At 42.1% G+C, this 13768-nt stretch overlaps 1 protein-coding gene across 4 annotated transcripts in view; it reads right to left on the minus strand.

The window, feature by feature from the left end:
• Positions 1-13768, minus strand: part of LPP (LIM domain containing preferred translocation partner in lipoma) — a gene marked incomplete at both ends in the record, with an annotated part of 195997 nt that overhangs the window by 113811 nt on the left and 68418 nt on the right. The gene's annotated exons all lie outside the window — the stretch shown is intronic.

Consider the following 13768-nt stretch of genomic DNA (forward strand, 5'->3'; position numbering starts at 1 on the left):
TTAGGGAAGCAGGAACGCACCTTAAACTATGCATTATAAAATGGTAATAACAACCTTTTCCTGCTCTGACAGAACAGGGACAGCGCTGCTGCAGTCGAGCAGAACTGCCAGCCAGCGCGGCGTCTCTCCTTGGGGTTTCTTCCTGCACCTCAGAACAAACAAACTCAAAAGCAATAAATGTAGGAGGAAAAAGGAGATTTGCAGGAGAATATTTAGCATGGCTAAATACGCGTTTGTGTGGAAATGAGAGCACTCAAGAAGAAGAAAAATGCGATTTAAGTCTCTATGGAGACATGCAATTCTCCAGAGTGTACAGCCGCTGATACAGTGCTGCTTCTGACAGCATAGGACAGCAAAACAGGATGGCCTGAAACCTCTGCTTGGAGAGAAGTGTAACACAGAAGTGTCCCTGGCACTGCTCTCAAGCCCTGAAAGTCTCAAGTGACCCCAGCAAAATGTTACACGTGGCACATGGAAGGGCAGAAAGCAGGTTGAGATTCCCAAGGGCTTCAGAAATCTGATCCTGTGTAACCCTGCACCAGCATCCAGGCCTCACAGCAAGCGCTGCCACATCTTGGGACTTGGCAACTAAGTGAAGATGTAGCACAGCAACACCATCCTAATAAGTATCTTACGTCTTCCTGTCTAACGTACTTGTTTTTCTCACTCAACTTTATTGTTCAGCCCCATATCCAAAAATACTGGTATGAAAATACAGCTTTGTTTAAGAGTTAACAATATGAAATGGTTTCTGAAGATCATCATTAAATCTTTTCACTAAATCAAAGAAGAACAAAATTCTACTCCTAGACTTCGGGATTTGGTAAAATATCTGGCCTCTCTTTATTTTGTTGTGTCCTTAAAAGGGTCCTAGAGTTCCATCTCTTCCCATACACTTAAGAATTAAAAGCAACATGAACAGTCTGACGGAATTCCTTTGCTGTTGCACTTAGCATGATGGTTATATCTTATGTAAGCTTTCTGCAGTGGACTCAATCTCACCCAATCCTCTCAGTAACCTGCAAGTTCAAGGGAGCCCTAAATCAGACGAGCTCATCTCATGCTCATGGCAGTGCTCAAATTAAAGCACACATCTCTTTTCCTTAAATGATCAGTTCCTGTATCTGTCCCAAGGTATTCTTGCTCTATGCAGACACTCTGCAAGCTCTGTCTCATCTCCCTCTTGCTGGACCTGCTAGGCAGGGAACTGAGTGGTGGGGGCTCAGCAGGGGCATCAGAGAAATCCTCTGCCTGGTCAGCAGGTGGCGGCAAGAAATTGCTGCCAAACCAGCTCAGGCCAGTGGCTGGAGAGGACCTTCAAACACCCAACAGACTGAGCCTCCCAGGTTAGCAAATCACCACCCAGGTGGCAGCCACCACATGTGAAGGGAGATGAGAGCAAACCACTCAGCTTCTCCTCCACAGCCCACAAAAATGCCTATCAAGTAATAAGGAAGTTCTACTACACAACTGGTAGCTCTTCCCTGGTGACAGGTGCTAAGATGTTTTTGCTGATGCGCTGGTGAAGAACTTACTCCTGCAATCACACCTTCAGGGCAAACCTCCCACAAAGAATGAAGAAAACAACAGGCAAATAAGAGCATCAAGCTTGCTTTAGAGATGTAAAAGGTATGCATGCAGAGGTGGGGAAAAACAGGCAGCATAGTTCTGCTAGAGAAAAAAAATCTTAATGTAGTCAAACCCTGACTTCACAAACAGATCCATGACAAGGCAATAGAAGATAGAAGAGATTTTGAAACTGAGAAGAATGAAGAGCTGAAGTGTATCTAGGCTTAACTGCAAGGGCAAAGGCAAGTTAAGGGTCTGTAACCCTTCATTAGTATTGCCCAATTCTTCTGTTCCTGAAACACCTGGTGTGGAGCTGGCATCACTCTACCTCTTCAGAGCACAACTGCACCAGTGCTCAGTGCTAGCAAGAAAATTTACTTCTCGAAGCAATTATTCCCTCATGTCAGCTTGGCATTTAGTCCAGGAGTGCTAGAAACTTTCCCATTTCCTCACCTAGTTCATTCTTGTAAATGACAGTAGTTTGTCCACTTACTGTAATGGGATGAAAGGTCCACAAAGCAGCACAGTGTAATTACCACCAGAAAAGCTTTTTTTTTTTTTTTTCCTCCAGTGTGAACAGGGAGAAGGTAGATAATGTTTTAATGACAAGGGCACATCAGTGGGGAACAGGAAAGCCCAAAACAAAACATAATTCAGCTCTGTTTATCACATCTTATGTTTCTGAATGCAGACTCTGAAAGCAGATTATGACAGATTCCCAGTAAAACTCTCACTATAGAAGTCTGTTCCACCAAGAACTGGTGGATTTCATTCTTGCATTGTTAGCATCCAGATAAAATGTTGGTGTCATTCTCCTGACAGAACTGGAACACACCTTAGGAGTGATAACCCCTTCCTCCAAAATAACCTTTGATGCCTATAGAACAGTACTCTGAGGGGATCTGAGCAACTTTCACACCCCACACCAACAAGATGTGCTGAGTCTCCCATCTTGCACAGGAGCCCAAATGATAGAAGGCACCAAGGTGGTCCTTGGGCCAGAGACCCAGCACTGCCAACAACATCATGGCAAAGGTTGGAGCTCAAAAGCACCGGCTGCATTGTGGCATTCAAACCGCAGTCAGCCTTGAGGAGGAGGAAGTTTGCATCAGTAGGAGTCCCCAGAGGCACCATGACTGACTCATTCTGAATTCCTCTGAGGGTGCTGGGCAAGTTTGTAATGAAAGCCTGGCTTGAGGGGGAGGAGGAGGGTGCAATGCTAGTTAACGTGGTGTAGAATTCAACACCTCTGGAACACTAATGATCTAGGGGGACACAAAGAGTAACATTGGCTGTAAGTCTTGAATAAGGGCACAGGTGAGGTATCACCATAAACCTCTGCTCTTTTGCCTGGGAGACAAGGGTGGCCACAGTCCAGCCTTCTGTATGGACTCAAATATCATCCTATGCTTACACTTCTAGATTGTAAATTGATTAAGACACTACAAATGCACATGAGCTATGGACAAGGCACGTGCAGAAGAATGAGAAAATGGCACTCAGACCCCACAAGGAAGAGCGATTTCAACAGTTGTCTGTTAGGTGCCAGGATAGGAGAGACTGATGAGGCTATAAGGATACCTGGTAGATGGAGAGGGAGTAATGAACAGAAAGCTGGAAAGGACTACCTATGTCACTGGGTACAGTCCCAGCAATGACTGTCACAAACATTTCATCCAAACGAGTCCACAGAACAACTACTAGTGCAACAAAGTAGACTCATCCGAAAGCACATCGAAGTGACAGTTCAGAGGCATAAAAGCAAGGAGAAAAAGCATGAAGGAAAAGCAGGAAGAGAGGATTCACAGGAGTTCAGGCATCCCTTCCTTCAGCAGCTCCTGGACAGCTCATTTCAAAGCTGCGCTGCATTTGCAAATGACTAACACACAGCCAAACACGCTCCCTGACATCCTCTAAGGACTGTTCTCAAAGGAAGACAGGCTTTCCTCTGCTCGCCGTGCATTAGGTGAAACTGTCTGACACACTTCGCAAGTGCAAATTAGAACCACGCCACTTACCATCAGCCCATTCTTGCAAATTCATATTTGCAAAGAGAGCAAACTAGAAACCCCAGGTGCTGATCAGGCAGAGTTGCTAAGAGAAACCAGAGTAGGAAGGAGTTAAATTCAGAACCTCAACTACCACAAGTATTATACTACAAAATCTTTTTTTTTTTTTTTTTTTTTTTTTTTAAATGGGGAAAGCACAAGAGCCTTGTTTAAATACAGATGGAAGTACCTAAATGCACTGCCTCTTCTACAAATGAATTACCCAGCAGTTCAAATAAAGGTGAACTAACACTAACTGACAAAATCAAGTAGAACTCAATGAATGCGGGAGGAAAAACCCCCGATAACGCTTCTCCTAAATAAAGTTACCATGCGTAACTGTGAGGGGAATCACTTTGCTTGGTGACTCTTGCCCCATCTACGTGAATGCAGTGACAGTTTATAAACAACTTGCAGGACTTTCTCGTACCAACCACCGTATGAGAAAGTCTGCGCCACTATCACAAACTCAAGCTTTTCAAGGGACCTGGCTGTCAAAGTTGGAGATCTGAATTCAAAGCTGCCTTGGTGGAGAAACCTAAAGTTCAGATTATCTGTATGAATCTTCATTCCGTGGAAATTATTTAAATAGATCTTAAATCTCATTCAGGATATATATACAACAAAAAAGTTATTAAACAGGTACTAGAAATGAAACATTGTTCTACCACAATTAGTCTTTAATTCTATACCATTTGTCAGGGTTAAATCTTAAAGAGAACAAAGTAACTGCAGTCTACATTAGGAGCATGACTCTGTATGATCAGCTGGAAGCCTTATGAAAAGGACTCTCCCTTTATTTTGTGTATTAGTATTTTCTATAGTCCCTTCAGTTACTCAGTTTCACAGATCCGTTCCAAAATGCCTACACAAAGTTTATCACATTCTATTCAATTCTCCAGGCACTTTTCATAAAGGTACAGTTGAATAGCTCTAGCTCTTTAGCTGTCAAATTATCACTTATAAAGATACATTACTCCAGCTCAGTGGTTTTCAACCTTTATGCTCTGCAGCCCCCAAATGTCTTTCAGGAGGGACGAGCTCCTTCACACAGAGAGTTAATCTACTGACAATAAACACAGGTTTTTTTAAAGTTACCTTTCACAGAATTCTTCTTAGCTCCCTTAGGAGTGATCCACGGACCCCCAGGGTTTGCGAGCACAAGTTGAGAACCAGTGCTCTAAGCTAAGGCTGCCTTTTTCAAGCATTTCAGCCACAATTTACTCCATGAGAGACAACCCCCCTTCCTCAAAAGGCAGAAACCTGGCAGCTACAGGCGGGCTGAACGCAGGATACAGCGATCCCAGGAGGCTGCCAGCTAGCAGTGCCTGCGCAGCATCTCTCCAAATTAGCCATTCATCTGCATGGTCCATAGCACTGCGGGACCGCAAGCCCAGGACCAACTGAAATCTTCCAGGTGTGGCTTTGACCCATCTCCACAGGGTCATTTATCCCTTTCTAATACTGAAGCCCAAAACAGAACAGATGAATCATCCACTGGGGGAGAATCTACTTCACTGATTGTAAAAGAAGCATACAAACAGCCAAGACAAGTCACTGAATATTTAGACAGCACAAGTTAGTTGAGATGATTCTCAATAAGGAGGTAATTTTGACACGACTGTTACAAGCACAGACACCTTTTCCCTACATTAAGTGCACTGTCACTCAAGCTCAGTCTCGCACCAAAGGGATTTATCACAGAATCGTTTGAGTTGTACAGGATCCTGAAAGGCCATCTGGTCCAATTCCCTGCAGTGAACAGGGACTCCTACAGCTCCACCAGGTACTCAGAGCCCCATCCAGGCTGACCCTGGGTATCTGCAGGGACAGTTTGGAGAGGAAAGCGCCATGGAAACATCAAATACCCTGCTTTGAAACCTGGGCCTCTAGATACCTAAAAACACGACCAGGCATTTTATGGGGTTTCCTTATGTGCACAGACACATCTAACAGCTTCTGACTTCAAATTCTGCATTTCGACAAGCTGCTTTGCTAGCAAAAACGTACGGGCAGGTTCCCCCAACATACTATTTTTTTCAGTCTCAATATCAATATTAATAATATAATTAATAATATCAATAGGTGAAAAAGAGAAATCTAGCCTTTCATTTGGGACCTGCAGATGCTTGGCATTCTGATAGAGCTCCAGCTGGATTGATGAGCGTCCAGAGACTGTGGCAGATGCACTATGCATACCCTATATAGCATATCCAGTGCATTTTCGATGTAAGAGTTTTCCCGGCCTTCTTTATAACATCCGAATGGTAGACTGAGCACACAGAGGACATGCTGGTCCTCTTTGCACCGATGCCACATGATACACATGGCTCAGCTGCTAGTACAGATCTCCATAGGTGTCAAAATGCCCTTAGACTCTCATCCAAAATTTTGAAGTCTGGTCCAAAATCATAAAATCCTCAGCCAAAATATGCTTATAATCAAATGAAGCTTTTCTTTACAGTTTCATCACTCTCTCGTTTCCAGTTCACAGCTGCCATGTGAGCATCACGGAGGGCTGTGCATGATCAGCAGCCACATTTGTACTTCCTAGCAGTGTTTATATGGATTCATCTTGTTGGCTTGATCACCAGAAGCTATCAAGGTATTCAAACAGATTGCTCCTCGGCATTATACCAAAAGAAAAAGAGAAGAAATCTAATAAAGTGTTCATCTCTGGATCTCAAATGAAGAGAATACCTTACAGATGCCACAAAGTGTTGCAAGAACACAACTGCTTCTGAGCTTTGATCTGTTTTTCAGCTGCTACTAAGGGTGGAGAAGGAGTCATAGTTGTTAACGTATCCGTTCACAGCCCCTTTTGCACTCCTCGTGGCAGCCCAACTTGAAACACAAGGGAGAAGAGGGTGTACAAAAGGAAAGGTGATAATAAGTTGAGCTCCAACATTATATCATGGAAAAAAAATCTTTCACAACTAGTGTGTGCAGTTACAGACAAACACCTTGGTTCAGTTTTCAGTATGGGCGTCAAGTTTTCTAGGCAAGCTGGGTTTCCACTTCGCAGCACTCCATTAATTCCACAGAACCTGAGCACATCTGAAAAGTTCGGTCTCTGAAATACAAATGTTATGCCAGGGAGTAATTTTGCTTGTCCCTCTCAGTTTAATATTTACTTTTTTGTTTATCCCACTACTATCACTATGATAACTACTATGAACTCTTTATTTGTTTTTCCCTTTCTGACAAGTGATCATCTGGTATTTATGAGGAGTAGTACGTGAAAGACTAGCTTTAAAAAGATGTGCAAACAATTGACCTAAATACTTCTAGCTCTGGTAGACAGACAAGGGCCAAAATTTGAGTTTAATTCATTCAAAGGACAGATTCGGATTAAAAATCTCCTATTTTAGCAGTTTCTCTTGATCAACTGAAGTGCAGTAGCCACTTCACCTACAAGGACATCTGATATCCGCATAAGAAATATCCTTGTCAAGTTACAGATAAAGTCTGGTGTGAGAAGCTAGATGTTTTCTGAGCGAATTTCATGATGTTTCCGTGATTTCCCACTCTAGAGACTAGAATGACAAATCTGTGCTGATCAGGACCTCAGGAACACGGGATGTCAGCCCCCTGTGCTGGCTGAATCAGTGGCATGACGACTTCACCATAAATTACATAAAGATCCGCATGTCACAGAACTTTGGTTACAACAAAACTCAAAACTACTAAATGCAATCCCAAAACAGAAGGCCACAAAGAGGGTAACACGGCACCCTGGGAATACAACATAAGCGAACGGAGCAGAGAAGCCTGGCTTCTTAAGCAGCACCTTTTCTAGGGCTTAGCAACGTAGGAATGTCCAAAGGATCCCCACTAAGCTAGCTGGGTCCTTCTAATGGGTTGAATGAGTCTTTCTGCTTAAGTCAGGCAAAATGTGCTGCCTTACAATGGGGAAAGCCCCCACCCTCCCCATCTGAATAAGAATTTTGGGTAAGTAAAGTATTTTCTTGACTTTTGCTATTACTAAGCTAGTGAAAGTATCGTAATTACACCATCCACAGACTCAAAAACCATTTTTCTTTCTTTTATAACTCACTATTTGTAATGGAAAAGCAGCTCGTATGCCTGATAAATATGGGCAGGGTGCAGGGTTACACAGATTATGCAGCTATCCATGGATGTTTATCATCATTATAAATAACAAATTAAAAAGTTATAATGGAAGATGCAGCACTGAGTGACAGAATGAAATACACGTATTCACAAAACCTTCTGGAGAAGTCTACAACTAGATGGAAAAGTTAGCATTTTCTATTGTGTGCTGAACAACAGATTTAAAGAATAGTCCAAAACCCCTATAAAAGGTTCTCATTTCCTACTAAATTGCAAAGAATTTTTAGAGTGTTTATAGAGTGCATAAGCTTTCTTCCTTTATTAATTCTAGAGGATATTAAAGGAGTGCATATGTACACATAAAATGATATGAAGTACATATGCACTCAGACTCTACTTGGTTTACTTTGTGTTACTTGTTTGTTTACGATTTCATTTAAGAGTTGCATTGCTTGCATTTATGACCTATTTATCTTCTCAAATTCCGAAAGTCTATTAAACTAGATTTAAAAAATTATCCTACCACAGGGCATAAGCATTTTCAAATGTTAGTATTGTCTCTATTTCCTGTGAAAAACATGTGTTTTTATTCTTCCCCACATTTTAAAGCCTGCGTGAATAGTAGTACAGAAGAGCAGAAGCATCACTGAACAATTCTGTGTTCATACAACATCTGCTTTCTTATAGTTCATTTGAGGTCCAGAACCCACCATTATTTTTAGTAGGATACAAAACGATTCGAGCTAGTACCTTGAGTGGTTAGCAGCAGAGAAAAACCATACAGCCTCACCAGAAAAGTAACAGCTCAAGCAAAAAAAAAAAAAAACAAAAAACACCATAAAAGACAGGCAGATATGACAGCGAGGTTATTTTCCTATTAGGTCCAACATACACCTTTCCAAGAGGCTGACGGGCTTGAACAACAGGTCAAATTTAACTGTTTTCCCAGATGGCTTCTTCTGGGAAGTGGAGTGGAACGTTCCCTCATTTATCCGTCTGCCTGGGTTATCACCACTGCCCAAAATACCTACGCCTTTCCAGAGCATCTCAGCCTCCAAGTACCATGTTGGGAAATGCATGCGATTGATAAGGCTTTCCTTCACCTGCTGTGACTTTTTAAGTTGCTCTGCACACAGATGTATGCATGCACCACGCATACATGGAATTTACCCACTGCAGTGAGTCTAGTCAAAACACCAGGGCAATACTGCAACAAGCCAGAAAGTGAAAGAGAGTATTAATAAATAGCAAAAGAAGAGTTGTTATCTGAAACTCAGCAATACTCATGTAAAAAGCAATACAGAAAGTTGGAGACAGTATTTTTAAATTAAGGTGCAAACTCAGAACTGCCAGCTTCCCCACTATTTGCTTCTCTCCATAGAGGAAATAAAACTACATAAACCATATGGATAATATGGCATTTACTTAAAACACACGCTGACAAAAATTTGGAATAAAAATTAAAAATAACAATTTCGGACTGGTATTTTCCACGCTTAACATCACAACAATATCACTCTAAAAAGCCCGTGGAAGGCTGTGTCAAACCCACTGCCTCAGCAGGCTTGATTCTGTTGCAAATGGCATTATAAATCAATTCAGTTTTCCCAAATATGCCTTGAGGAAACAAAGCCACAAATAGCCATTGTAATTTTTTATATAAAAAAAAAAAAGACAAAAATAAAAACCAAAGAACAAAAACATCTCTTCATTCTTAACCAAAACATAAGAGCTGTGTTTTTTTTAACAACTCATACTGCTGAATAGAAAATATTATAGGATCATAGAATGGCTTGGGTTCGAAGGGACCCTAAAGATCAGCCCCAACCCCAGCCATGAGCTGGTTGCCCCCCACCAAAGCAGATTGCCCAGGGCCCATCCAACCTGGCCTTGGGCACCTCCTGGGATGGGGCATCAGCAGTTCTAGGGGAAAAAAAATAAAGTTGTTAAGCTTCATCAAGGGCGACCTATCGAGCTCTATTAAGTAATGATTAAGTTATATGAAGTTATAATTTTCCTCACTTACACTGTTCTTGGATCAAAATAACATCTTAGCCATTTGCTGTGAGGCTGCTGATTGAGTTAAGTTTATCACAGTCACAGCTAAGAACCAGAATATTCTCTCATACCTCGTTCTGCCCGAGTTATATTTTTAAAAAGTGCTTGATACGAAGCCAGACTCTGATCTCAGTGACACTAGTGCCAGCTCCAGCAGTCTGTTGACTCCAGTCGATTTGCTTCAGTCCTCTGGCTGAGGCAGATGAGGATCTGGCCTGCTGAATTCGCAGGGGTTTTTCTCAGTGCTGGGAACACACTGGAGGTTTCTACACAAACCGTAACAACTCTCACAGTTATAACCTCCTCTGGGTAAAAATTGTCCTGCTTTGCTTAAAAATGAACATGTCGGGAGGTCTTGGCAAGTCATACAGCTACATACAGCTGAATGAAAGCAAGCAAGATTTCTAATCCAGGCTAAACAGAGCCTGGGTCAAACCTGCTGAAGCCGCTTTGGTGACAACACTTGGGAGCAAGCTGGCAATTCCAAACTAACAGAACTCTCCTGCCCTCCTCACTTCTCCCCTTACGGTGGATGTATAAATGCATACTGATGGCTACTGGGATTTGTAGCCTAACTGATTTTGACATTTTTAACTTCAGAATTTGCAACATGACTTTCGAGCCCCGGGGCAGGAGCGCTAAATGCTAAAAACTTTGGGACTAGGGAGTATTAATTTAGTCCTTCTGAGCAGCTTGGCTTCAACAATGTTCTAACGAGATCTCAGCGCTATCCAAAACTCAGCAGTGGACGCTCAAAAACTACAAGGAATTTTGGATCCAAAGCAGAGTTTTGTGGCTTTGGTTCTTGTTTGTCACAGGACAAATGAAGCTCCAGACCTTAACTCAAGGGAACAGAGGAAACTCAGGTCTGGGTCTGAATTTACAGTTAGATTCACCTCATTTTAGCTGGCACTGCACTTATTTTGCAGTTCATGACATATTTGTATTTTAAGAAGAAAAAAATTATGCGTGGAGCAAGCATCCTGGCATCATAAGTCATCAATAAATCTCTTTTCCATAACAACCCACAAGAATTCACTGCAGGACCCAATTGTTAAAACACAAAGCAATGACACTCTGTAAGCTTTCAGAAACATCATTTGAGCCCTTGTGGACTCTCTGAATGAGTCACTGGTCCTTCAACAGAATCGTCAAAGCTTATGTTAAGCCAGGTTAATTCCCTCCCCCCTTTAATTTAGAAGTCCAGCTGCAGCTTGAGGCTTTCCAGTGAAGAAACCTAAATGCAGCACCCGTTCACCCTGAACATGAAACCTCCTGGGGCCTGAAGCTCATCTCTTCCTAAAAACCAGACATAAGCCACGCTAAAGGGAAAAATGAGATTTTCAAAGCCTCATGGGGCATGTGATGTACAAATCAATATTCCACTTACACAGCACAAGGCATTCGCTGCTGAAGGCCAAAGGATCACAGCTGAAGCTGTTATGGTTGGGAAGGGGTCATCTGTAAGAACTTACCAAAGCTACCTGTGACAAGGGCAGCTTGCAGCACAGCATCCCACTTCATCTACTTTACCCTAATTTTTCACACTGTATCAGCCATACTGGCCACCTCAGCCCAAGGTTTTTGCTGCGCCTGTCACCAGCCAAACCCCAGCCACCACTTGTCCCCAACTTGCCAGGGAAGCCTGGAGCCATCTGCAAGCAGCCCTCTGTCCATCAAGACCTTACCAATGGCTCCAGTAAATCCAGGGTTAAGACAAAGGCAAAGCAGAGTTCCAGCACCTGAAAATCTCCAGTAAAGACACCACGTACAATTCACCAGAAATTATGATCCTTTTTCTGCGTTGCCTTTTTTTTTTTTTTTTTTTTTTTTTTTTTTTTTTTTTTAAATTTTTGTCACAGTTCGCTAAGTTTTCTTTACAGACTCATCTCTGTCCTGTGGATTTAGAAACAGAAGACTGGAAAGGAATTCCTAAGGCCTTCCCTGCCACGCTGGGTCGTACTTTTCATATTCTTCCCAGAAAGAGTGGTGGTGCATTGGCACAGGCTGCCCAGGGAGCTGGTGGAGTCACTGTCCCTAGAAGTATTCAAGGCCCATGGGGACGTGGTCAGTGGGCATGGTGGGGATGGTTTGGGGTTGGACCAGGTGATCCTTGTGATCTTTCATAACATTAATGATTCTATGATTCTATAAAAGAATAAGCAATCCTGAAAGGTGCTCAAGTTTTTGTACACTCGCCCTTACTCTTGCTGGAAAATCATTTCAAAACATCGCAGTTAAGCTTACAAGGAAAAATGTAGGTTTCCAGGCCATATATTTCGTATTGTCAGGTTTGTCATGAGGATTGGTTACAATTACAACAAAACCAACACAAGGGATCATGTTATTGATTTCCATGGTTTATGCTAATCTGGTAGGAAGCAGGAAGAGCTCTTTAAACACCCAACAAACTTATAGTTTTTATCACTCGGGATGAGTTGCAGGGAGGAAATGTGTTCCCTGAGCTGCAACTAACCAATGCTTCTCTTAGTAATAAAAATAAAAGCCCACCAGCAATTCTCTAGAAAATGGAAAAGATGGAAAAGGAAAAAAATGAGTATGAAAAGCAGAGAAAAAAATAGAAGGAAAAATAGTTTCTACTACTAATACAGCAGAGCAATATCTAATTGTGGAATATTTGAGTTGTTTGGTAGTGGCGGTTGTTTTTCTCTTAAAAAAAAAAAAAAAAAGTTTTAAGCCGATCCCATGCTTTTTTTAAATAGCTGAAACTGATAACACTGAACTCAGCCGTGATTCTACTTTATTTACTTCTATGTCTATCGAAGCCCACATGACTCTTCCATGAGACAGACTTATGTGGGCTGACGGATAGATATACGTAAAAGAAAAAAGGAAAAATATCGGTAGGAAAAGGAACATTTTCTTGTCTGTTCTTTCAGTATGATTTCTTATGTCAACGTCTACCTTATTATTTCCTATAAGTAGAAACAGATTTCTCTCTCTTTCAAAAAATTCTTAAACAGAAAACCTCTTTTGACAGTTTCAGCAGCAGATTAATCACTTTTGCAACCCACAGAAAAAAAAGTTTTCTGGAAAGCATAACTGTCTGTAAATGTAAATGACAGAATTACTCTCTCTTATGCTAAGACGCCTACACATTCTCTCACTTCCATGACTCAGCACCAGATAAAAGCATGCAAGATAATAAGCAGCAAATTTTCCTTTAGAACAACAATAAAAAAAACAACTCTCGCTCCCCCCCCCCTCCCACCCCACAAATAAACAGCAATCCCCATGGTGGCAGACCAAATTCCACCAACAGATTCCCCTCCCACTGGAATTGCTGCAATCAAGTACAAATATCCCAAGGATTTCAGAGAGGAAAGGGACCAGGCTCGAACTGCGTCAAAATCAAAACACATGCAAACACAAGAGGCTTTTTCTCCAAATGAGCAATAAATGGGTCTGTTTCGACTAAAAGGAATTTTATTACTGTTCATCCCCTGCCTTGCTCTAATTTGGTAGACAAATGAGTTGAAACTTTGCTCACCTATAGTGAAAATTTCCAGGCACTCTATAGCAATGCACTCATGCCCCAAATCACAGAAACCCATGGGGAAGGGAGGGGAATTCCAGTGGGCCTTCCCCTGTGGTCCCTGGGCAAGCTGTGCAAGGAGCTCGACAGGAACACGACAACTTGTTCAGCAACTCTGGACAGCTGCAGTCCTTTCCCACCCAAAATAAGTCTTATTTTGGACCGGTCTTCAAAAAAACAAAAAGAAAAAGGAAAAAAGAAAAGCACTCATCCCTCTTGCTCAGTGTGGGACATTTCTCTTTTGAGCTTCCATCACTCCATGAGCGGATTATCGTGAGCCCACACCCCTTGGAGGCAGCTTCAAGGGCCTGAAAATGTTTTAATTAGTTCAATTATTGATTAAGGCAGCAGAAAGAACGCTCATGCCCATCACCTTCAGAGGAAGCCCCATCCAGCAGAGTCACGTCAAGGAGTACTGCCATCAAGCCATTGTGCTGCTGATGGCTTTTAAATATTTTATCCT

Source organism: Tetrao urogallus, assembly GCF_951394365.1.
Source record: "Tetrao urogallus genome assembly, chromosome: 9".
NCBI lineage: Eukaryota > Metazoa > Chordata > Aves > Galliformes > Phasianidae > Tetrao > Tetrao urogallus.